The sequence below is a fragment of the Vigna unguiculata genome, chromosome 10 (genome assembly GCF_004118075.2).
Source record: "Vigna unguiculata cultivar IT97K-499-35 chromosome 10, ASM411807v1, whole genome shotgun sequence".
Taxonomy (NCBI): domain Eukaryota; kingdom Viridiplantae; phylum Streptophyta; class Magnoliopsida; order Fabales; family Fabaceae; genus Vigna; species Vigna unguiculata.
The window spans coordinates 17,578,092-17,602,363 of NC_040288.1; the positions used below are offsets into that span (position 1 = coordinate 17,578,092).

At 34.7% G+C, this 24,272-nt stretch overlaps 1 pseudogene; it reads right to left on the reverse strand.

Annotated features, from left to right (window-relative positions):
- LOC114165318 overlaps window positions 1-20,405 on the reverse strand; it is a 33,501-nt pseudogene extending 13,096 nt beyond the window's left edge.
- Between the last annotated feature and the right edge of the window lie 3,867 nt (window positions 20,406-24,272).

The window sequence follows — 24,272 nt, forward strand, 5'->3', positions numbered from 1 at the left end:
GTCCATTTACAGACGCTAATAACATTGGGCCCCTATTTACCCAATATCAAATCGCTTTCATCAGATTAAAAAAAAAGGTGAACCAACTTCACAGTACAACTGTTCCTTTATGTTCCATCTTCAAAATGCAAATAGCCATTGCGAGGAGGGTTTCAAGCACCATAAAAAGGTGATATTTACTTCATTAAACTCAAATGGAAGTTGATTGGCTACTTTGGTGCACATGTTTTAGTGTTTTCATCGATTATTTTGTCTAGATTTCGCATGGCAACAACAACGATGTTGTGAAGCTCCTCCGACGACGTTCAATATTGGAGGCAACGTCCACCAGCAACAGAGAACTTGGATTGTAAAGTTAAATTTCTGCGAAACCAAAGGAGACCCGAACCTTGCGATCGGGCGTGGTAAAGGAAACCCGAATTGGAACCCAAAGCAGAAGGCGAAGTCGTTGTTCGCTTGCGATGGTTGTGCCGAAGCGAAAAGGGAGAAGCTGAAGAGGGGAAATAAGAAGGAACGAAAATGAGGGAGACAAAAGAAATGGGTTTGGCTACAGAGTTGAAATTAGGGCACGTGTTGCGCTTGAGATGTTCGAAGGCGATGCGTGAAGGGTTGGAGACGGAGAAAACAGTGTAGTAGAGGGTGCAATAGAGTTTCAGTGCTTTGTTTTGAACCATCGGAAGTCCCTCATAGCGCTTAAGGGACGTTGAGTTCCCTACAATCGACGTTAAGGTACGTTAGATTTTAGTTCTGACGTCAATTTTAACATCACCTGATATGATGTTGGAGTTCGGGCAGACGTTAAAAGCCAAAAATAACAGATGTTAAAAGCCTTTTTTGTATTAGTGAATGTAGAACTTCTCAGAAGGATCGATCCTATCATCATGTGAAGATTGAAGTCATAAACTAAGAGAGAAGAAAAATATAGCTTAGAGAAAGAATTTTTAGTGAGAATATGGTTTTTATAAAAATGAAATCAATCTATATCTAAGATGATTCATTGTTAATTAAGTTACTTAATTGTGCATCTCAATTTGTTGACATGTGTCCCAAATGGAGGGATTTTGGTCTTTTTGGTGTTGTTTGTGTTTTGGCGCGTGAATGGTTATAAAATTTTGCATTGATTGTACATTCAATTGCCAATTGACGTTGACTAACAGAAGATTAGTATTCTTCTTCTCCCAGCCAAGGTATTTTCAACGTTGGCTGCCTGAAGGTTAGTTGTGCTTCTTCTTCATGAAAGGTTGATTTTTTTTTTGACTTCGTGCTTCTTCTTCTTCTTCTTCTTCATGCATGCTTCTTCTTCATGTATCCGTCTTCTTCTTCTTCTGCATGAAAGGTTCTATTTCTTTTTTTACTTTTTTTTCTGTTGAACATGGTTTCTCCATGGGTTAGTATTTTTTGAAAGTCAGGTTTACATTTCTCTGTTCTTTTTCATGGTGTTATTTATTTATTTTTTTACTTCTTATGTGGTCCTTCATATTCTTCATGATAAGTTTTATATATTTATTTTTTTACTTTTTTGTGTTGAAGATGGTGTCTCCGTGGGTAAGTAATTTTTTGACGTCAGTACATTAAGTTTTCTTTCTTCTTCTTCTTCATGGTCTTCTTGTACTTGTTTTGGAATAAGAGGTTTATAATGTAAAGTTAAACTTATTTTTGTTTAACTTTTTTTTTGTTTTTTGTAGTATTCGCCGTGAAAGTTTGTTGTTTGTTCATTGAGATCGTCTTCAAAGTTAAGTTTTACTGAAGATCTTTGTAGTTTATAATGTTTGATTGCACATTATGCTTATTTATATTTTGAAGTTGGTAATTTGTGGGCCTAAAACTCATGACATGTATTTCCATCATGTATCAGATGACAAAGAATTTTGACATGATTAAGGATATTGATGGACCAAGAGAAATGTTGAAACTTGTTGTTAGAATCATATATTTATGGTTTGTTGAATCACAGGATTCCAAACAAAATATGGAGATGGTTCTTACAGATTAAATGATCATGTAAAGTATCAACGTTTATATACATTATATATTTTGTATTTACACAACATTGTAAACAAACAAATATATATATATATATATATATATATATATATATATAGCATTATATATAATATTATGATGGTCAGGATGATGTTATACTTGCAATGATTAAGAAGGAAAATAAGCTAAAAGAGGGTGAAAGTTATATAAAGCATAACTTCAAAGTCTTAAAGAAAAAAGCTCAATTTAGAGTATTGAGCCATCTGTTTAAGCTATTGTTCATAAGAGAAACGGTAGAGGAAATAATTGTACTCTTTCCAAGATAGGATCATATCAAGCAACCTCTACACAAGCACAACCCATTACAAGTGTACCTAGAAAGGTTTGGAAGTTCAAAAGTATAAAGGATATCATTGATGGACGATATTGTGTTCATTGGTTAGTATATTGTTATATGTTCATACCAATGTTATATATGAATTCTTTTTGTTGATGTAGTTTTTAATTTGTGCCTTTTAGAGTTCAATGGTGTGGTGGATAATATAGACGAGAAACCCCATGCGAAAAATGTTGTCTTTGACCTAAAGGATTTGAGGTTGGTTTTGTTATGTATGTTGTTTCTGTTTTACAATGCATTTTTAATATATTATTTTAATTATGTCCTTAAAGTATTATTGTCATGTGATTAATTCAATGGTGTTGTCATCTGTTGCATTATGTGGGATTCATATTGCGTGAAATTCATGACTTATTGGAAGGCAAATCGTGAAACACCTAATCATGATATTATCTTGACTCAGGCTAAGATAAAGGTTGCATTAGGTTTTATAGACTAATAAATTTTTGTTAATTTTATTGTTCTTTTAACTAATGTAATTAATTTTGTTTAGGGTTATGGTTAGTGTCACTGTCTAATTCTTGGAATGGTTGAAATTGATAATGAGTGACGATATAACTGAACTAATAGATTTTAAGAAGCAATTTACAGAGTATGTTTTTTATATTAAGCATGTATTATTGAATAAAGCTTTTCCCATTATGAAGACTAATTAATGTGTAATTTATAGAACTGAATGTTATGAGGAGGGAAGTCAGTACAATGAGTCTGCTCAAATCAGTCATGTTGATAGGTTTATGTATAAAATTGTTATTAAAAGTATTTTAGAGATTATCACCCTGTTAGAGGTAGATGAATTTCCTAACATTTTATAAAGTACTTTGTGTTATTGTTGATGTTATTATTCATATTTGAGTTATTGATGTAGAAGTTTCATGTGTAACTATTACACTACAATTAAATTTAACTTAGCAAAAAATGGCTAAAGTTTTTTGGTGTGTAACTTATGTATGAAAAGAACCCATGAAGTTAGTTTTTTGAAGTGTATGAATTGTGATGCCTATAATGAGTATAAAAGAATTAGGTTAGAAAGTTATATATATATATATATATATATATATATATATATATATATATATATATATATATATTACCCTATATTACAATGTTAATTAGAATTTAATTGATTTTTGTAGATACAAGCTTGAAATTCAAGTTTCTGGTGGAAAAAATGTTGCCAACTTTATGCTTTGGGACCAAGACTGCATGAATTTAATTGGTCTATTTGCTATTGATTTAAGAAGAAAAAAAACGATCAAGGTAGTATACATTTTTCAAATGCAAGAATAAAAAGGAAACTCATAATCCAACAAAAGTGGATGAATGCTACATTCGCAGAATAGAATCAATTTGAAAAGAAAAGGAGAGATTGTACACCATTAGCTGATGTTACAACTTCTTTCGTGAATCAACAACTTTCTTATATGCAATTACCAATACAATCTAAAACCTTCATTCCTGAATCTCTAAACAAATATTACTCAAAACTGAAGAAATCAATAAAATCTACTTTAGAAGTTTGAAGGAACTATTAATATGCTAACAAAAACAAGAGCTTACAAAGATGTTCATAGGTCAATAATCAATGACCTTGCCAATAGACCAACTCAATCAGTGCATTTGGAAGATATTAACGAAGAAGGATTTGATATAGATAATTGAGAATCATTTTCTTCCAAATACGAGGTAAGAGTATTTTCTTACAAGCAAATCAATACTGATATGAGCTATGAAATAATACAATTATGTTAGCATCAAAAGAGATGTCATCCATCAATATATGTATTCAACAATTAGTGATGAAGAACATGATGCCAACTATGAAACCATGCACAAGAATGCAAGATAAGGCTTCTTGAAATGAATTTTCCAATACTTTTCTGCAATCATAAATGACAACTTCAAGTAACAATTATATTCATTTCCATGTGGTATGCATATATAGGGGATCCAATCTATATTTGTCAAAATTGCAAATCATGTATGTGGTATCAAGAACACATGAACAAATGTCATCATAATATTAATCCCAACTTTCAGAAAATGGATACAACATGATGTTTGAAAGCACCGCCTAATGAGCTACAAAAACATCTATTTCAATCTAATTGTAAAGAGAGCAAAAGTTATCAACAACACATTAGAACATACAACATGATGTTTGAATTCACATCTCCTGGAGCAAAAATTGACAACAAATACAACAATGGACGTGGACCACCAAATTTAAAAATCCAACGCCAATCATGTCATAGGATTTGTAGTCTTGTTCCACCAATTGGACAACTACCAAAGTTTTGCTCAAATACACATTTATGATACTCATAACAAAATACACAGTAAAATTTAATCTCTGAAGTAATGTGATGATGTTAATAGATTATATAATATTTTGTCATTGAATTCTTTTGATTTGAAATCTAATCCCAATGCAGGAACAACAATCATATTGATGTTGAAATTGAGAAAAAACTAACAAAGATTTTGGATAAGTACAATGTACATGCCAAATTATTTTGAATAGCAAGGGACAAATATGTGGAACATCCATTTGATGATCTTAAATTAAGGCTTATAGCCGATAGAAAAAATATAAATGTCTATACAACATCCTAACACTTTCAAAAGTAGCTACCTTAATAGTTTTGAAATGGTTGAAAAGCCAAGAAGGAGGGGTTGAATTGGCTAGTTAAAAATTTAGGCTATCTTTACAAGCTAAAAACCACCTTTAATTGAATCAAATAGATCACCAAGTTAGGATGCAAATAGTACTAAACTATACACTTTCAATCGATCAAAAATAGAGTTAACAGATTGATTTTACTAAACAAATTCTGTTCTGGCATAATCAATTGATTGAAACTAAAAAACAGTCGACTGAAATACTAGGAAAAATGCAGAAATTTGAATTTGAATTTTAAACCAGAAACAATGCTCAAGAATGATCAAGACCAGTTCCAAATGATTATACAAACATGCTCAATGCTTCAGATGTTATGAAAACATGTAAGAACATGAAAAAGATGATTAAAGCACAAGTTCTTAAAACTTTAAAATGAAAATGCAAGAGAGAAAGGTTAGAGAAGAGAGGACACCACGAATTTTTATACTGGTTCACTCAAACCTGAGCTACATCCAGTTTTTCAAGGCAACCTTAGCTTAACTTTGCACTATTTCAAAAGTTTTACAAAGTGTCCACCCTTACACTTCTAAAATATGCAAAAACACCACAAGAGACTCTTGAATCACACAAGAATCACACCAGCACAGCAAGAACCCTCTTGCAGACCTGGAAAACCACTAGGCACACACACAAAGCTTGAGAAAGATCAAACCTTAATGGTAGCACAACCTTGCCTACCACAAACCATTTTCTCCAAGCTTCAAACCAAGCCAAAAGCTTCAAGAATTGATCCAAGATCAATCTTCAACAGCTGCAACACCTATGATCACGAAGGAGAGAGTTTCCACAAGTTCCCAAAACCAAATCGTGCTCTAAAATGATCAATAGACCTCTCTTTCGAAAATCACAACTTTTATAATCAAATTGTTTCAAAATTCAACAGGTTGATTTTCAAATCAATTGGTTGATTTCACTTGACTTAAGTGAAATCATTCGATTAAAAACTAAATCAACTGATTGAATTTGTTGCAGATTAAGACTACTGCAGCCAACCTTTTAACCTGTTAAAAAGCCATTCAACAGATTAAAAGAGACATTTTAACCTGTTGAAAAACCATTCAACAGATTAAAAACACAACAAAGACCAAACTACATCTAATTAATGCTTTAAGGTCTACAACATGAATTACAAACTACAAGTACACTTTCTTAATGATGTAACTACACGGAGAGCACACATTCCAACCTTGATCACCATGAATATCATCAAATCTCTTTTCCTTCATCAATGTAGGCTTCATTCCAATGGTTATGGCTTCAAGATAGTTCAAAAGATCTTCATTCAATCTTCATCAAATCTTCAAGAAGCAAACCACCTTGGCTTCTCATGTCAACGATCTCCCCCTGATTTGATGAAGCCAACCTCTATTCGATCTATCTTCTTCTATCTTCCATTGCAAAATGCTTCTTCCATTCGTTGGAAACCAATTGATGAAGTAACACCTTAGCTTGAATCTTGTGAACCTGAAATACATTTTACAGCAGCAATACACACAAGCTAGCAAGTATACAATTGTGATCATGCTCCCCTATCAATAATATGGGTTCAAATTTAGATTTGATTATTGATTCCAATTTTTTAATGCTTAGTTTAATGTGATCAATTATCCATTTTCCAATTTTTTTTTCAATTTTTCTCCCCCTTTGGATTCATCAAATAGAACAAATGCATAAAGCCAACAAAAACTGAAAACAGAAAACAGATGCATAAAGTTGATACAATCAACCGACTAAAATGAAAAACAACCAACTGAAACAGACAGAACTCAAACTGAAAAATCACAAACACAAGGATGCAATGCATGATCCTAAACAACCACCACACTCAGTCATCCTGAGGGTCATTTCTGGTCTAGAATGAGTGGAGCATATCATGGATATCATGGATTTGGCCATCCAATGCATTGAACCTCTCATTGCAATAGTTGTGATGTTCATGTTGAGACACATTGAGCTCATGCAGCTGGTTCAGCACCATCCTCCCAAAATGTGAGTACACAAGGCCTCTATCCTCTGGAGGGTTGTAGGGAATCAAGTCCATAGGTCCAGCAATTGGTTCTTCCTCTTGATTTGCACCACTTGGACCAGCTTCATGGTCATGTGCACCACCAACAACAGCTCCAGCAGTTGTCCATCCATTTCCCACCTTGATAAAGCCCATTTTGTGCAGATTTTGGTTGGAGGTATGGTTCAATAGTCCAGTTGACTCCTCTAGCTCATCCTCTACATCAATACCAAAGTATTCAATGAATTTAGACACCAAAACCACATATGGAAGCCTAAAATCCGTGAGCCTCTTGGCCTTGAGCATGTGATCACGAAACACATAGATCCAATCCACTTGAATATTGTGTTCAATGCAGTACATGAGTATCAAATCTCCCTCATTCAATGTTGAATGGTTGCTACCACGTCGAACAAGGATTTTTGTAACAATCATACCAAGTAACCTTTGATCCACCTTGAGACCACCAACATAGAAGTGTTTGATTTCAGCAATAGGATTTCTCAAGCATTGGCCATAATATTGCATCTTGTTGAATTCTGGAACAGCCCCAGTTTCACCTTTTCTCACTTGCACACCCCTTAGTTTGAGTCCAACCACATCTTTCCAAGCTTTTTTGTTGATCTCCATTTGAACACCCTTGATGCTGGACAGTAGGACATCATTTTTGAACTCCAAGTTGGTGAAAAACACCTTCACCAAGTCTGGATATATTTTCCCTGAAAGTTCAAGGAAGGACTTCAACTTTTGATGCTTTAGTTGTTGGAATAAGCTCTCAAAGCCTTCAACCCTTAGCCAAGAGAACCTCAACACCTTAGGGATGCTGATTTGCTTCCTATTCATTTCAATGAGGAACACCTGAATGTTGTCCTCATGATCCTCAAACCATGCTTCAATTCTCCCATGGCTTTCATGATTTGGAGACCTTGGAGTAGGAGGAGTGGAGTGCACATCATCAGATTGGGTAGTTCTTTGGGAACGACGAGGCATGATGAGTGTTGGTGTGGTTGTTTCTAAGAGATGTATGATGCAAATGCAACAATACAAGTGCAGTATTTATAGTTCAACAAACTGATTTTCAGAAATAGTTGATTAAATGGTGCAGATTTTTCTAATTAATTCGTTTTATGTTACCCAAATCAATTTAATGCAGTCCAAAATAGTATCTCGTGCATTCATGATGTTTTCAATGTGTTTTTATGAGAGAATGAATCAGTTCAGATCATGTGAGCTACATGCACATTGGAATTGTACACTAGAATGCTTTTTGGTCAAACAATTTAGTAAAAGTAACACATGGCTGATGAAATGGACAGTTAAGAGCAGATAGTACCTGGCAAAAAGATGCTTTCTTTGACTGAGTCAGCTTAACAATTCAATTCGTGAGTAAAAGCACAGTTTAAGTAAAATCAACACGTTGAAAAACAGAATTAGTCGACTAAAACAGCATCAGAGCATCAGAGATTAAAAACTGAATCTGGTTATGTGAAATCAGCTGACTGAGTTTGAAAATAATTCGATTGAAAATCATGAAATTGAACTCCATTTTTCCAAATTCAGTTTTAATGAAATCAACATACTGAATTATGAAAACAGCAGATTAAAAATCATAGCAGATCAATTTTTCATCATCCAGTGGCAGTTTAAGTGAAATAAACATGTTGAAATACAGAAAGAACAGGTTGACAGATCATGAATTGTGCAAACAGAGGCAGATTTAAGTGAAATCAACACGTTGAAATGCAAAATCAACAGGTTGACATGACAGTTTTTAACTCTTTCATACAGCAGCAGATTTTTATGAAACCAAAGCACGAGTACATAAGATTAACATGCTACAAACACATCAGACCACATTCTTGATGTCTAAAATGCCTAGTTCAGTTCTTAGCTTGTTAAACCTATCTCTAGCTAATGGTTTTGTAAACAAATCCGCCAATTGATTTTCAGTTTTAACAAATTTGATTTCACAATCTCCCTTTTGAACATGATCACGAATGAAATGATGCCTAATCTCTATATGCTTGGTTTTAGAATGTTGTATTGGATTCTTGGTTAAGTTGATTGCACTAGTGTTATCACAATACAAAGGTACCTTGCTTAGCCTTACACCATAGACCAAAAGTTGATGTTTCCACCATATGTTTGTGCACAGCCATGTCCAGCAGCAATATATTCAGCTTCAGCTATGGAAAGTGCCACACAAGCTTGCTTTTTGCTATTCCATGAGATTAGACTTGATCCAAGCAAATGACAAGTACCACTTGTGCTTTTCCTATCCAATTTGCACCCTACATAGTCTGAATCTGAAAAGCCACTAAGAGATATGTTAGAATCACATGGATACCATAAGCCAACATTGGTTGTTCCTTTGAGGTACTTTAGAATCCTTTTTGCATCCTTAAAGTGTGATTCCTTAGGATTTGCTTGAAATCTAGCACATAAGCATACTCCAAACTGAATGTCTGTTGTAAGATAGAGCAAAGACCCAATCAACCCTCTATATTCGGTTGAATCTACTAGTTGGCCAGCCTCATCTGTATCCATAAGGCAATTTGTTGCAATTGGAGTGGCAGCTTCCTTGCAATCCTCCATTTTGAACTTTTTCAACAAGTCAAAACATTATTTTGATTGATTTAAAAATGTTCCATGCTTGAGTTGATTGACTTGCAGCCCTAGAAAGTAGGCAAGCTCACCCATCATGGACATCTCAAATTCTCCCTGCATAGCTGTAACAAACTCTTCACACAATGTGTTATTATTTGAACCAAAGATGATATCATCAACATACACTTGAACAAGTATAACATCATTATCATGTTTTCTAATGAAGAGTGTTTTGTCCACTGCACCTCTAGCATAACCTTTTGATAAGAGAAAATTGCTTAGCCTTTCATACCATTGCCTTGGTGCTTGTTTCAAACCATATAAGGCCTTTTTCAATTTGAAAACATGGTTAGGATAGAGATAATCCTCAAATCCAGGAGGTTGTGATACATACACTTCTTCATTTAGGAAACCATTCAAGAATGCACTTTTCACATCCATTTGATGCAGTTTAAAGTTACACATGCAAGCATATGCTAAGAGTAATCTCACAGCTTCTAGCCTAGCTACAGGTGCATAAGTTTCATCAAAATCAATGCCTTCTTCTTGGTTATAACCTTTAGCAACTAGTCTAGCTTTGTTTCTTACTATATTACCATCTTCATCCATTTTGTTTCTAAAAACCCATTTGGTTCCAATTATATTCATATCATTAGTTTTAGGCACTAGAAACCACACATCATTTCTTGTGAATTGATTAAGTTCATCTTGCATAGCCATAATCCAATTACTATCATTCAAAGCATCGTTCACATTCTTAGGTTCAATTTGAGATACAAATGCAACATGTTCACAAAATACAATCCTACGTCTAGTAGATACTCCCTGTTTGATATCACCTATGATGTTGTCCTTTGATAAGCCTCTAGGCTGGATCCAATCCTTGGGCAATTTGCTGTCTGCAGCTTTTTCAATCGACTGTTTTTCCTTTTCAGTCAATTGATTTCCAGTAGCAGTGGACTTTTCTGCAGCAAAAATCTGCTCTTGCAGTAGATCTTCCTCATCTGCATTCTTTGACACTTGATCTTGCAATTTTGGGTTAGTTTGATCAAATACAACATGCATAGACTCTTCAACAGTCATCAATCTCTTATTATAGACTATATATGCATGACTTTGTGTAGCATAACCTAGAAAAACACCTTCATCCGCTTTTGCATCAAATTTGCCAAGACTTTCTTTGCATTATTTACGATGAAGCACTTACATCCAAATACTTTTAGGTGACTTAAAACAGGCCTTCTCCCTTTGAAAAGCTCATAAGGGGTTTTCTTCAAAATTGGCCTAATCAACACTCTATTTAAGACATAGCAAGCAGTGTTGACTGCATCAGCCCAAAAGTACTTAGGTAGTGAGTTTTCATTCATCATAGTTCTAGCTAATTCCTCAAGTGATCTGTTTTTCCTCTCAACAACACCATTTTGTTATGGGGTTCTTGGTGCAGAAAAATTATGGTTGATACCATGCTTTTCATAAAAGTGTTCAAACTTTTCATTTTAAAGTTCCCCACCATGATCACTTCGAATAGACACTATTTTGGAACTCTTTTCATTTTCAAGCATCTTGGCAAGTCCTTTGAAAGCATGAAAAGTGTCATTTTTGGCAGCTAAGAAAAAAGTCCATGTGTACCTAGAGAAATCATCAACAATGACTAATGTATAAAGATTGCCACCAAGACTCATGGTTCGAGATGGACCAAATAGATCCATGTGAAGCATCTCTAAAGGTCTTTCAATTGAAACAACATTTTTGGATTTAAAAGAGACCTTAGTTTGTTTTCCTTTTTGACATGCTTCACACACTCTATCCTTCTCAAACTTTTGTTTTGGTAGTCCTTCAACCAGCTGTTTTCTATTCAGCCGATTGAAATGCTGCATGTGTATGTGACAAAGTCTTCTATGCCATAACCAAGTATCATCCTCTTTTGTAAGCAAACAATGGATGCTAAATGATGCATGATGCAAGTCAAGTAGATATATATTATTGACTCTCTTGCCTATCAAAACAATACTACCATGTGCATCATATATCAAACAACTATTTGGTTCAAACATGACTTTAAAGCCTTTATCACATATTTGACTTATACTTATCAAATTGTGTTTGAGTCCTTCAACCAGCAACACATTCTTGATGTTGAAAGAGGATCTATTGCCTATGACTCCATTTCCAAGGATTCTTCCTTTGTTGTTGTCTCCATAGGTTACAAACCTTTCCTCCTTCAACTCCAACTTTGCAAATTTGGTTTTATCTCTTGTCATATGTCTTGAACAACCACTATCAAGGTACCACAAATCTTTCTTATCACCTTTCATGACCTGCAAAGATTTGGATTATTTGGTACCCTTTGATAGGTTGGGTCCATCATGGTTATGCCTTTCTAGATCCTTTTCGGATCCATTTCATAATCCCTTTAGGAACATCATATTTTCTAGCATGACAGTGCTTAATAACATGACCTTTTTGCATGCAATAGTTGCATGAAATGAATGGCATGTCACTTGGCATGCTTTTAGAAAAGAAACTAGAGAACTTCTTGGTTTTCTTTTGAAAAGGAAGGTTGAAACCAAGTCCAGCTTTGCCAAATACACAATTTTGTGAACCAACAACAACCTCTAAGTTTGCTTCTCCTCTTGTGAACCTTGCACAGGTCTTTATAAGGTATTTCACTGATTTTTCAAAACTGTGTGGTTTTCATAGGATTTTCCAGCTGACTGATTTCTAAAACAGTTGGTTGAATTATTGTAAATCATTTTCAAATGTTCAAAATCAGTTTTTAAATCAGTTGTTTCTTTTTTCAGTTGACTAACTTTGTTTTCCAGCCAATTGTTTAAGCCTTTCAACTGATTGTTTAATGCAGAAATATTGTTTGCTTCATTATGCAACTCTTCAAAATCATGTAACAATTGATTATAGTCATTTAAGTCTAGAGAACTTACTTGGCTTGAGGAAGATGACTCATAACCAGCCATGAGACACAAGTTGGCTTCTTGACTCTCATCTTGTGAGGAGCTACTTGTTGTTGAATCATCATTGTCCTCCCATGCAATGTATGCACGTTTCTCCTTTGACTTCTCCTTTTTCCTATCAACACTCTTCTCCTTTTCTTTGTTAGTATTTGGACATTCAATTTTGATATGTCCTTGTTTTCCACAGTTATAACATGTAAAATTAGAAGAGTTTGATTCATTGTGTTTGGAAGTATACCTTTTGGGATTACCTTTGATACCTTTCCTTTTGAGATACTTACCAAACCTCTTGACAAGGAGATTCAAGTTCTCACTTTCACTTGATTCAGCCACCTCATCCTTGAGTTCCTCATTTTTCTTGGTGCTAGTCTTCAAGGCTATGTTCTTGACCTTTTTCTCACTTGACTCAAGCTCATTAAGCCTTTGCATCTCAATCTCATGCTCCCTAAGCTTACCAAACAATGCAGCTGTAGTCAAAGTGGATAGATCTCTTGTTTTTTATATAGTCGTGACCTTTGGTTGCCAAGATCTATCAAGACACTTTAGCACCTTGATGTTTAAGTCTTCCTTGTCAAATTCCTTACCCAAGCCTATGAGATGGTTGACTATGTGAGTGAATCTCTTTTGCACATCCGCTATGGATTCTCCTTGTTTCATCTTGAATAGCTCATATTCTTGAATCAAGGCATGCTTTCTTGCTCTCTTAACATCATTGGTTCCTTCATGAGTCACTTCAAGAACCTCCCACATTTCCTTGGCACTCTTGCATTGTGAAACACGAAAAAACTCATCCATGTTGAGAGATGAAGTGAGGATATTCTTTGCATTGCAATCATATTGGGCTCTCCTTCTCTCTTCCTCATTCCATTGAGTCCATGGCTTATTAATCTGCACATCATCAACAATATGCTTAGGAGTATATGGTCCATTTATGATTGCATCCCATATCCCTTGATCTATTGACTCAATAAAGATTTTCATCCTAATTTTCCAAAATTGGTAATTAATGCCACTAAACATAGGAGGTCTATGAATTGAGGCACCTTCACCAAAGGGTAACTTGTTTTCAGCCATTTCAAGTAGTTCAAAACAAATTTAGGACCTTACTTGATCAAATTTCAAGTACCTTGCTCTAGATACCAATTGTTAGTTTTGAAATGGTTGAAAAGCTAAGAAGGGGGGGTTGAATTGGCTAGTTAACAATTTAGGCTATCTTTGCAAGCTAAAAACCACCTTAAATTGAATCAAATAGATCACCAAGTTAGGATGCAAATAGTACTAAACTATACACTTTCAATCGATCAAAAATAGAGTTAACAAATTTTACTAAACAGATTCTGTTCTGGTATAATCAATCGATTGAAACTGAAAAACAGTCGACTAAAATACTGGGAAAAATGCAGAAATGCGAATTTGAATTTTAAACCAGAAACAATGCTCAAGAATGATCAAGACCAGTTCCAAATGATTATACAAACATGCTCAATGCTTCAGATGCTATGAAAACATGTAAGAACAGGAAAAAGATGATTAAAGCACAAACTCTTGAAACTTTAAAATGAAAATGCAAGAGAGAAAGGTTAGAGAAGAGAGGACACCACGAATTTTTATACTGGTTCACTCAAACCTGAGCTACATCCAGTTTGTCAAGGCAACCTTAGCTTAACTTTGCACTATTTCAAAAGTTTTACAAAGTATCCACCCTTACACTTCCAAAATATGCAAAAACATCACAAAAGACTCTTGAATCACACAAGAATCACACCAACACAGCAAGAACCCTCTTGTAGACCTGGAAAACCACCAGGCACACACACAAAGCTTGAGAAAGATCAAACCTTAGTGGTAGTACAACCTTTCCTACCACAAACCATTTTCTCCAAGCTTCAAACCAAGCCAAAAGCTTCAAGAATTGATCCAAGATCAATCTTCAACAGCTGCAACACCTATGATCACGAAGGAGAGAGTTTCCACAAGTTTCCAGAACCAAATCGTGCTCTAAAATGATCAATAGACCTCTCTTTAGAAAATCACAACTTTTATAATCAAACTGTTACAAAATTCAACAGGTTCATTTTCAAATCAATTGGTTGATTTCACTTGACTTAAGTGAAATCAGTCGATTAAAAACTAAATCAACTGATTGAATTTGTTGCAGTTTAAGACTATTGCAGCCAACCTTTTAACCTGTTAAAAAGTCATTCAACAGATTAAAAGAGACATTTTAACCTGTTGAAAAACCATTCAACAGATTAAAAACACAACAAAGACCAAACTACATCTAATTAATGCTTTAAGGTCTACAACATGAATTACAAACTACAAGTACACTTTCTTAATGATGTAACTACATGGGGAGCACACATTCCAGGCTTGATCACCATGGATATCATCAAATCTCTTTCCTTCATCAATGTAGGCTTCATTCCAATGGTTATGGCTTCAAGATAGTTCAAAAGAGCTTCATTCAATCTTCATCAAATCTTCAAGAAGCATACCACCTTGGCTTCTCATGTCAACAAGTTGCACACTAGTTATTTGGGTTATTAATATCCTCTATTGTTTCCATATGGTAAAGATGGTTATAGGCATGATATCAATCATCATGATTCTTTGGCATTATTTGTAACTTTTACTTGCAATTTGAAATGGCCAAAGATATCCAGAATATTGAAGACTTTGAAATTAACGCCTTCAGATCGGCCTTATATTCTTGAAAGAGTATTCAAAATTAAATTTGATGAGCTGCTAGCAGATTTGACAAAGAAGCAATTATTGGGCAAAATTATAGCATATAAGTATTCATATTGTACTTCTTAAATAAAATGACTTGGATTAATCTGTTATTGTAATTAAGTAGTTGTTTTTTATTGCAGACATGTATAGTAATGAATTCCATAAACATGGTCTATTGCATGCCCATGTGCTAATATTTGTACATCCTTCTAGCGAATATCCCAAAACACTAGATATTGACAAGGTAATATCAACTGAAATACCATGTGCCAAAAAAGAGCCATAACTGTATCACTATGTCTAAGAACATATGATTCATGGACCAGATGGAATAGCTAAGAAGTCATCTTCATGCATGAAGAAGGATCATGTTCCCGATTTTATCTTAAGAAATTCCAAAATAGTACTACAATTTCAGAAGATGATTTTCTTCATTACTATCGAAGAAACAATGGTGTCATTGTTGTCAAGAATGACATTACACTAGATCATCATTTTGTTGTCCCTTACAACCGTACAATATTACTCAAGTATCAAGTTCATGTCAATGTGGAATGGTGTAACTACCTCAATTCAATCAAGTACTTATTTAAGTACATCAACAAGTGTTATGATAGAATTACAACTGCTATAGTTTCCAATGACAATGATTCATGCTTACCTCAACTTTCAAAAAATGAAATCAAATAATATATTGATTGTAGATATATTTCACCATGTGAAGCATATTGGAAAATATTTTCATTTCCTATTAATGGAAGAAATATAGTTGCTGAATGATTATTTTCTCATTTCCATGGTGATGAGATGCCTCTAGCCAAGGGACCTACAACAAGAGCCATGACTAGGAGAATACAAGAGGAATAAGTCTCAAATGTGCATGCAAGGCCCAAGTTGAACTTCACATGGGCCAAGGAAGATGTGAAGACCTAGCGTAGGACTCTTTGCTTGTAAATACTAGATTAGGATTGTATTTTGGGCTTTGTATTTTGGGCCCAGTAGAATAGGATTTTCTTTGGGCCATGTATTGGGCCTTAGAGTAAATTGTGCTAAATGGGTCGAGAGTAGTGCATCTACTTTAGAGAAACCTAGAAGCTTCTCAAACTTGCTCTCCAAGGATGAGAGTTAGCTTCCCATGGCAAGACAAGTGTGACTTGCTTAGGTGGCAAGTCACACCTGTAACATCCCTGTCGGATATTACGGGTTTAACTAATAAAATAAAATAAGAAAATAAAATCTCATTAATTATAAATCCATTTCCCAAAAACGCGGGAAACTTCAATATATATTTCATAATAAAGATAGCTCTAAATTCAAAATGTCTCAAAGTTCAATAAAATACCAAAACAATCTCATACTAGTTTTACAACTTTATTCAAAACCATAAATGATAAAAACTTCATAAAATTGTTTTCCCATGAGTTCCCCCGCTCTGATGTTAAGCCTCACCAGATCCACTTGCAACATCATATGCTCCCGTGTACCGCGTACACGATCATCGCCAAACACAAGCAGATAGGGTGAGCTAACAAAATAAATCATATACATATATAACACATTTATATATATCACTCAATCACAACAAAGAACTTCCATCCTTTGATTTCACACCAAATGGCCACAACCATGTGAATCGTGTTCTACTTCTTCTAGGGATTACCTCAAGATGTCTTGCTGTCATACCTATCAGCCACAACCGATAGAGCACGTGCGGGAAACCATGCTACGGATCACACACTGTAACACCAGGTGGAGTTCCCAAATACGAACATATTTTGTAACGTACCAAGACTACCAAACTCGTCAGTTAGTTACTAAGGAGGGCAATCCATCTAGACCCATCCATACTAGACACAACCAGTACACTCACACCGGCAACACTCGCCAACCTGAGCTCAACTCAAAGGTTCCTCGTGTTCATCTACCATCCCGAGCTCAACTCGAAGGATGCCATTCCGAGCTCAACTTGAAGAATGTCACGTGCTTAACCCCTATCCCGAGCTCAACTCAAGGGATACGTTCCGAGCTCAACTCAAGGAACACTAGCAAGCCTACCTTAAAGATATCCTAGAAGCTTTGTAGATCACGCACACCAAAGCAAGCAACCCCAATTGCTTCAGGGTATCGCCTGGCGCAGCACTCTAGGCGCCAGGCGCATCAGGTCTCCAGACCGCCTGGCGGGTGATGCGTACCGCCAGGCGCCAAGCGCCTCTGCATACACTGATTTTGCCTCTATCGCTTGGCGGGACAATCCTTGCTGCCAAGCGCCAAGAACTCTCAGTCCTCCCTATTCTGACGTTATCGCCTGACGAGGCATAACTTGCCGCCAGGCGACTTACTAGTAGTTGTGTATTACTGGTTTTCTAGTCATTCAAGTCAGGTTGCACACTTAGGCTGGTTGTCCAAGCCCCCATTGAACTTCCCTAAATGAACTACGTCAATACTAACGTATTTCTCTCGTCACCCAAAAAAGTGCCTATGCCACTTTAGGTTCATAAGTCCAAGATTTTCCATTCTTAGATCAACTTAAATTCAACCTGCTAAACCCATAGTCAGCTACTGTAATCTTCATAGACATATACACTCTCCATCACTCCGCATAGTACCGGGCCCCTAAAATCTTCAACTCATAATAACCTTTATAAGTTACTCATATTTGCACTATCCTTCTAGCTTAGCCACTTCAAGGTATATTGCCTTCATAAATCACAATCTACTTACCGGTTCAACCTCACTTTTTCTAAATAACTTGAAGTCCACTGTCATAACATCCAATTATATTCAATATTCATGGTTAACATCCTTGCACTATCCATCTCATGCATTACCTCTCCACATAGTCGTTATCCAACTGATTCGAACTTTCTTGGTATACTCCAATTGTGCTGGGTCAACTTTCCAATTTCTCCCACTGCACATCCAATACACACTCCCTGCTTCTGGACTGGCGCCTGGCGGCAAACATGGTGCCACCAGGCGATGCATACGAATTCTGGAAATCCCAGAATTTCCTGCATCTCGATCCCCTGACTCGCTCTGACCTCCATCAAGTCATATAATACTTATAATTTCCATACCATTCTTGCTTAATATCTTTGTATCGTTGATCAGCTAGCAACCTTACATCTATGGTGTCTAATTTCTCTCTCAATCCATCCATTAATAATATAACTTCCTTATAGGATGGTCCATTGATTGTTGCAACTTGTTGTAAGGTGCATGTTGTTATTGTTGAGAACCAAATGGAACATATAATGGTTGGAGTGGACACACAGAATATGGTTGTTGCTCATGGTAGGATTGTTGCTCATATTCCAAAAAAGATGATCTAGGATATAGATCATTTAGTTGACGTATAGTTAACCTACTTAAATCAGGTGCAAAAGTAGGTGTGACAATTTGCTGCTGATAATCATATGGATCATGTGGTTGTTGTGGATAATAATTATAGTTCACTTGAAAATCACACTGTTGATTATTTTCATATGAAAAATGATTTTTCATTTTTGAAAGAGGTTTTTTGAAAAGAAATAAGTTGAAAGCTTGTTAAGTAGACTTCCAAGAATGAGAGGTGCATCTCAATGGACAACTTAAGTACCTTGTCTTTCCTTAGTCGAAGTGTTCCCCAACTAGTTTCACAAATTTCCCAACAAAATTCCTCAAACAAAAATTATGCTTAAAAAAATAAAGTAACTAAAAAAAATAACTAAAGAAAATAAAATAAATGTTAGAAAAAAAAATTGAGATAAAAAAATGTTAGTGATAAACAAAAAATAAAATCAAAAGAAAAAATAAAATAAAAAAATAAGAACTAAAATGATAAAAATTTTAACCGTGTTCCCTAGCAACGACACCAAATTTGATAACGTTGTCGTTAACACGATCAAATTAATACTACTTATCTATAACAACTTCAGTATTAATAAGAGAGTAGCCAAAAAATTAGAATGGGTTAAGTTAACCCTAAGTCGTCTCCCAACGAACACGAAATTGTTTTTAACAAGTTAGTTCTTATAATATCTATACAAAAGAGTTAATCAAATGAAACAAGCAATAAATAAATAAAATTTGAAAAAGATAAAAAAATAAAAAGATAAAAAACTATGATAAAGAAAAATAGATTGATTCCACTGCTTTTTCAAAATAGGATTCATCATTGGTTTCTTAAAGATTATTGTTATTGATTTCTTGTTTAAGACTTCAAATTAATCAATGTAACTTCTCAATTAATTTGTTGGCGTCCTTACTTTTAACCAAAGTAACTTCTCAATCAAAAGCAAGAACTTTGAAGATTAATTTAACCAAAGTAACTTCTCAATTAAATATTACTAATCCTAATCATGTCCATTCTTTTACCTTTTATATCTAGTAAAAAGCTAAATAACCAAAGTAACTTTGATGAATGCGTATTTTTGCCCTCATTCAGTGTTTAATTTTGGGTATTTAATTGAATTTGTGTTCTTAAAGAGTGATTTAATTGACAATTCTGATAATTAGGTTGTCTGAGCTTGTGTGATAACAATGTGTTAAAAAGTGATTTTTAGCTACATAAATTATTTTTGGATATTTTAACGTTTGTTGATGCAACTGAAGTTAAGATTAGGCTCATTCAAGGTGGAAAAATAAATTGATTGAAGTTACAAATCACCTTTAAATAAGGCTGAAATTAGCAAGTTCTGGAAAAATCACTTCTGCACCCCCTAAATTACATATACACTCCCCTTTTTTCAAATGGGTTACAGAAAACCTACTTCTACACCCCTGACTTTGTTTATTTACACCCCTCCTACCACTTAAACCCAACTCACTCAGATCATGCCATGTGGCAATCCCCAACTTTTAAATCATTCCAATTAAAACATTCCACGTGGCATTAATCCTTGCACATGCATGTGAACCAATCAGGGTGTTCCATGTCATCATCTTCAACCCTAGCTTCTTCTCTTGGAAACCCTGGCAGCCTCCATCAGGTCGGCCGTCGGCAGCCATTGTGCTGCACGTCGTCAGAGCAGCCGCGCCTTCCATCGCGCCTAAAATTCACCAGAAACCATGAACCATCGTGCATCTGAACCGTAAAACGCAAAGGCGAGCAGCCACCAACACCATGCTTGATGAACCATCACTGCAACACCGTTGGCCACCATGAATGAACCTTCACTAAACCAATAATTAAAAATAATTTAAATTAATTTTTTATTAAATATAATAATAATAATATCTATTCCAAAAATAAAAAAACAAAAAATGGTCTCGTACTAGTTTCCTTATTAAAAATCTTTATATACTTAACCTTTAATATTAGAATGTACTCTTTCAATAAAAACCACCCCGGTCTATAGTTATTTTTTATGTCTTCACACACATATATATAATTTTGTAAGATTAAATTCATTTAAAAAATATTTTTTTAAATTTTAGCATGAATCTAATATTTCACATCAAGTGAAGATAGGAATCTTACTCCCACTTCTAAAATAGTTTTCTCCTTGTATTCAAGTGTTTTTCTCATTTAGTCCCAACCTATCATAACGACGCTCTTGCTTCACACATTATTCGCGTCAAATGTAAAATGAAATCAGTGAGAACATAAATGGGTGTAACATAGTACCAGGACTTTCCGGGTTGCACCATTATTGTCAATAATTATATTTAAATAACCATATAATAGCATACCGAATAATTTGAATTGCTATTTAATCAGAATTAGTGTGATTGGTGAACTGGATGGAATCCTACCTAGCCTTTTTAGTAACATTTCAATTTATCTTTTCAATATAATATTAATTATTATTTATTTAAAAAATATATTAATATTAATAAAATTTAATTTTTTTTCTTTCTTGTCAATGAATTCCACCCAGAACTAATTATACCGACAAATATATGATTATCAGCATAATTATATATACATAAATGCACACTAAAAAAAATATATAGCTGGATCATTTTATGGAGCTTACAAAAAACCTCCACAAATAAACATTATATGGGTTGATTATAATGGGTTTTCTAAAAGATGATGATAGATGGGAATTTTTTTTTTAGGAGGTTTATGACCTCTGCAGATGGCAATATATTTTTCTCCTGGGTGAATTCACGCGTTCCCTCCCAAACCAGAAAAGTTAAGTGAGTTTTTCCCGTTCCCTCCTTAGTTGCGAAAACCTAAGTTTTTCCCCCAATTGATCCTGCTCCGTGATTAAGCTATGTTGAGCCTCTGTTGCAGCCATCTTTGTCGCACTGTCTTCGTTGTATTGTCTCGATCGCACTGTCTTCATCGCGCCATCTCCGTCGTGGCCTCAATAGCTAATCGCGATTCAATCTCCGTCGTAGCCTCTGTGGTAGCCTCATTCGTAGAGAATCAATGACTTCGCGATTTAGCTTCATCACACCCTCTTCGTCACTCTAGCACTTTGTCATATGTGGTTGTGATCCAATGGCTTCTATAGAGTCAAGGTACACCTAGAATTTACCTGGAGGTTCCTTATTGATATACCTTTTATGTTCTTGGTTAAGATTTTATGTTCATTGTGTGAGGTAAAAGTGTTGGAGGTTATGTTTTGTTTTTTCTTTAAATGCAATTCGGACATTGATATTGAAGGGTACTGGCTCTGTGACCTATCCCGGTAGTTATTCACTTCTCTAGTAAATAAACATTAAGGTCAATTTTGCTTTGTTAGCTATTTTAGGTGAAAAAAAAATAAGAAGATAAACTGAATTGAACTTTTTCTGTATGTTTAAGTCAACTTATGCATTTTAGTTGCATCTGTATTTGTTAGTGGAGCCTAGCAGATTCAAGAGCAACTTTAGATATATATATATATATATAAAAATGTATTGACTCCTTGAATTCACATGAAAATCCACCAATCATAGGTCACAAATTTAATTGTATTGTCCAACTTACTCTCATGGAACCCAAAATTAACCAACAAAGTAGAGATTAACACAAATTAAGCAAAGTACACATCTTTCAACCTCACACACAAATTAAGAAATTATGACATAACACATACTCATTAAGCATGAACATGGGCTGATTAAAATGCATAAACACCAAATTGAGATTGAGTATGCTTCCATTTTCGTGTTCATATATTTACCACAGATTGAAGAGGATGAAGAGCTACAAAGAACAAAAGAAAAATGCAAATTTAATAAGAACCTCGAGATTTCATTTCATTCTCTTCAAGGAATCAATACACAAGATTACTCTCAATGGGATTTGAATTACAACACAAAATAGAATGAAAATGCATCATGAAAATAGAGAAACTGAACTAGAAAAGTAAATAATCAAACCAGAATGTGAAACCCTAAGTTGGGTGTTATCCAATAATGAAGAAAACGTGAATACAGAGTGCCTGCGTATAATGGCTCTTCAATGGTGTTCAAAAACGTAAAAAGAGAAGATATAATGGTGGAATCAAGTTCTAGAAAACTAACAAACCCTAAAACTCGTGGTCATGTCACACAACATTTTCCTAATTACAAAATTGTCACTCTCAACATCAGAATTACAAAATTGTCACTCTAGGCCTAAATAAGGGCCGCCCCATTACTAATGTTGATGTGGAAAAAGGGCTGATATGGCGCAAATGATGTGGCATTTCTCTCTTCATCCTAAGATTAATGTCAAAACCCCAAAAATGCTTCTTAAGAAAACTTGAAAATAATTGATAAATGAAAATTACACCAAGTAAATCCATATGGCAAGCCCTCATTTGAAGAGGCATAGGATGCACCTTGTCATGTGACAAGCCCTCCTTGGCTCTCACATTTCCTTTGGTCCCTAAGTTATAGAGAATTAATGTTTTACTCTCCTTTTTGTGAGACACCTCCATGGTTTCCTTTAGCTATAAATAGAGGTGTCTCCCCTTGTAAAAATTACTTTTGAGATTAGTAAAGTTATGCTATCAATTTTGCGTCATACTTGTTTTTTAAGTCACCTTACGCTAGAGTACCCCTTCAAGGTTTCCTTAAGCCACCCTTCCAATTGAGTTGACCCAACCTCTCTTGAAAGCTCTTCACCATATGCTCACCCTTCACACCATATATATATATATATATATATATATATATATATATATATATATATATATATAGCTTACGAACCACATTGAGCTTCTCACCTTGCTTGGAGCCACCTAGCTTGAAGAGGAGACCATCAACGTCAAAATCTTTATGGTATCTTGTTTAATCTTGGCTGACCAAACCCATAAGATCAAACATACAAATTGACAAAGATTTATATCTCCAAAACATACCTTATATCTTGAAATAACATCTCTTAGTGGTCAAACATCTTCAATTCGATTGATCCCATGCCCTGCACCTTAGGTTTTATTCTTTCCAAGAAGAACTACACCTTTCTTTTAGTTATAGGATCTTAAAGAACTCTTTCATCAGACATATGTGGTAACTTTCTGTATTTGACACAAATGCCACCAATACTCTAATAGGCTCATAAGTATTAGACACAAATGCAACATCAACAGACCTCTTTCTAAATGAGAGTTTTACCCTTCTCCTTCTTTTCCTTCTTCTCCTTATATAGATATGTAAGCCTTCAATTTGTCCTATTATCATATAAATGGTTTGACTTTTTCCTTTCACCTCCTTATTTTTCTTACCATTTGACTTCAAGATATTCAACCTCAACCCACAATTGTTTGTTTTGTACTCCTAAAGATTTTATAACTCATTATTCGAATTGAGGTCTACACCCCCTCTAAAGTAATGACCTTTTATTTTCCAAACAACAATGAATTTTAATGGTGCTAAAATGTCTTTTTGGGCAGGCGATTAGAAGTAGTAAAGTATTATCTTTATCCTCAAGCTTCATTCTAGTGTTCTCTAGATAGTTCATAATGTTGTTAAAGTCTGCTAGTTGTT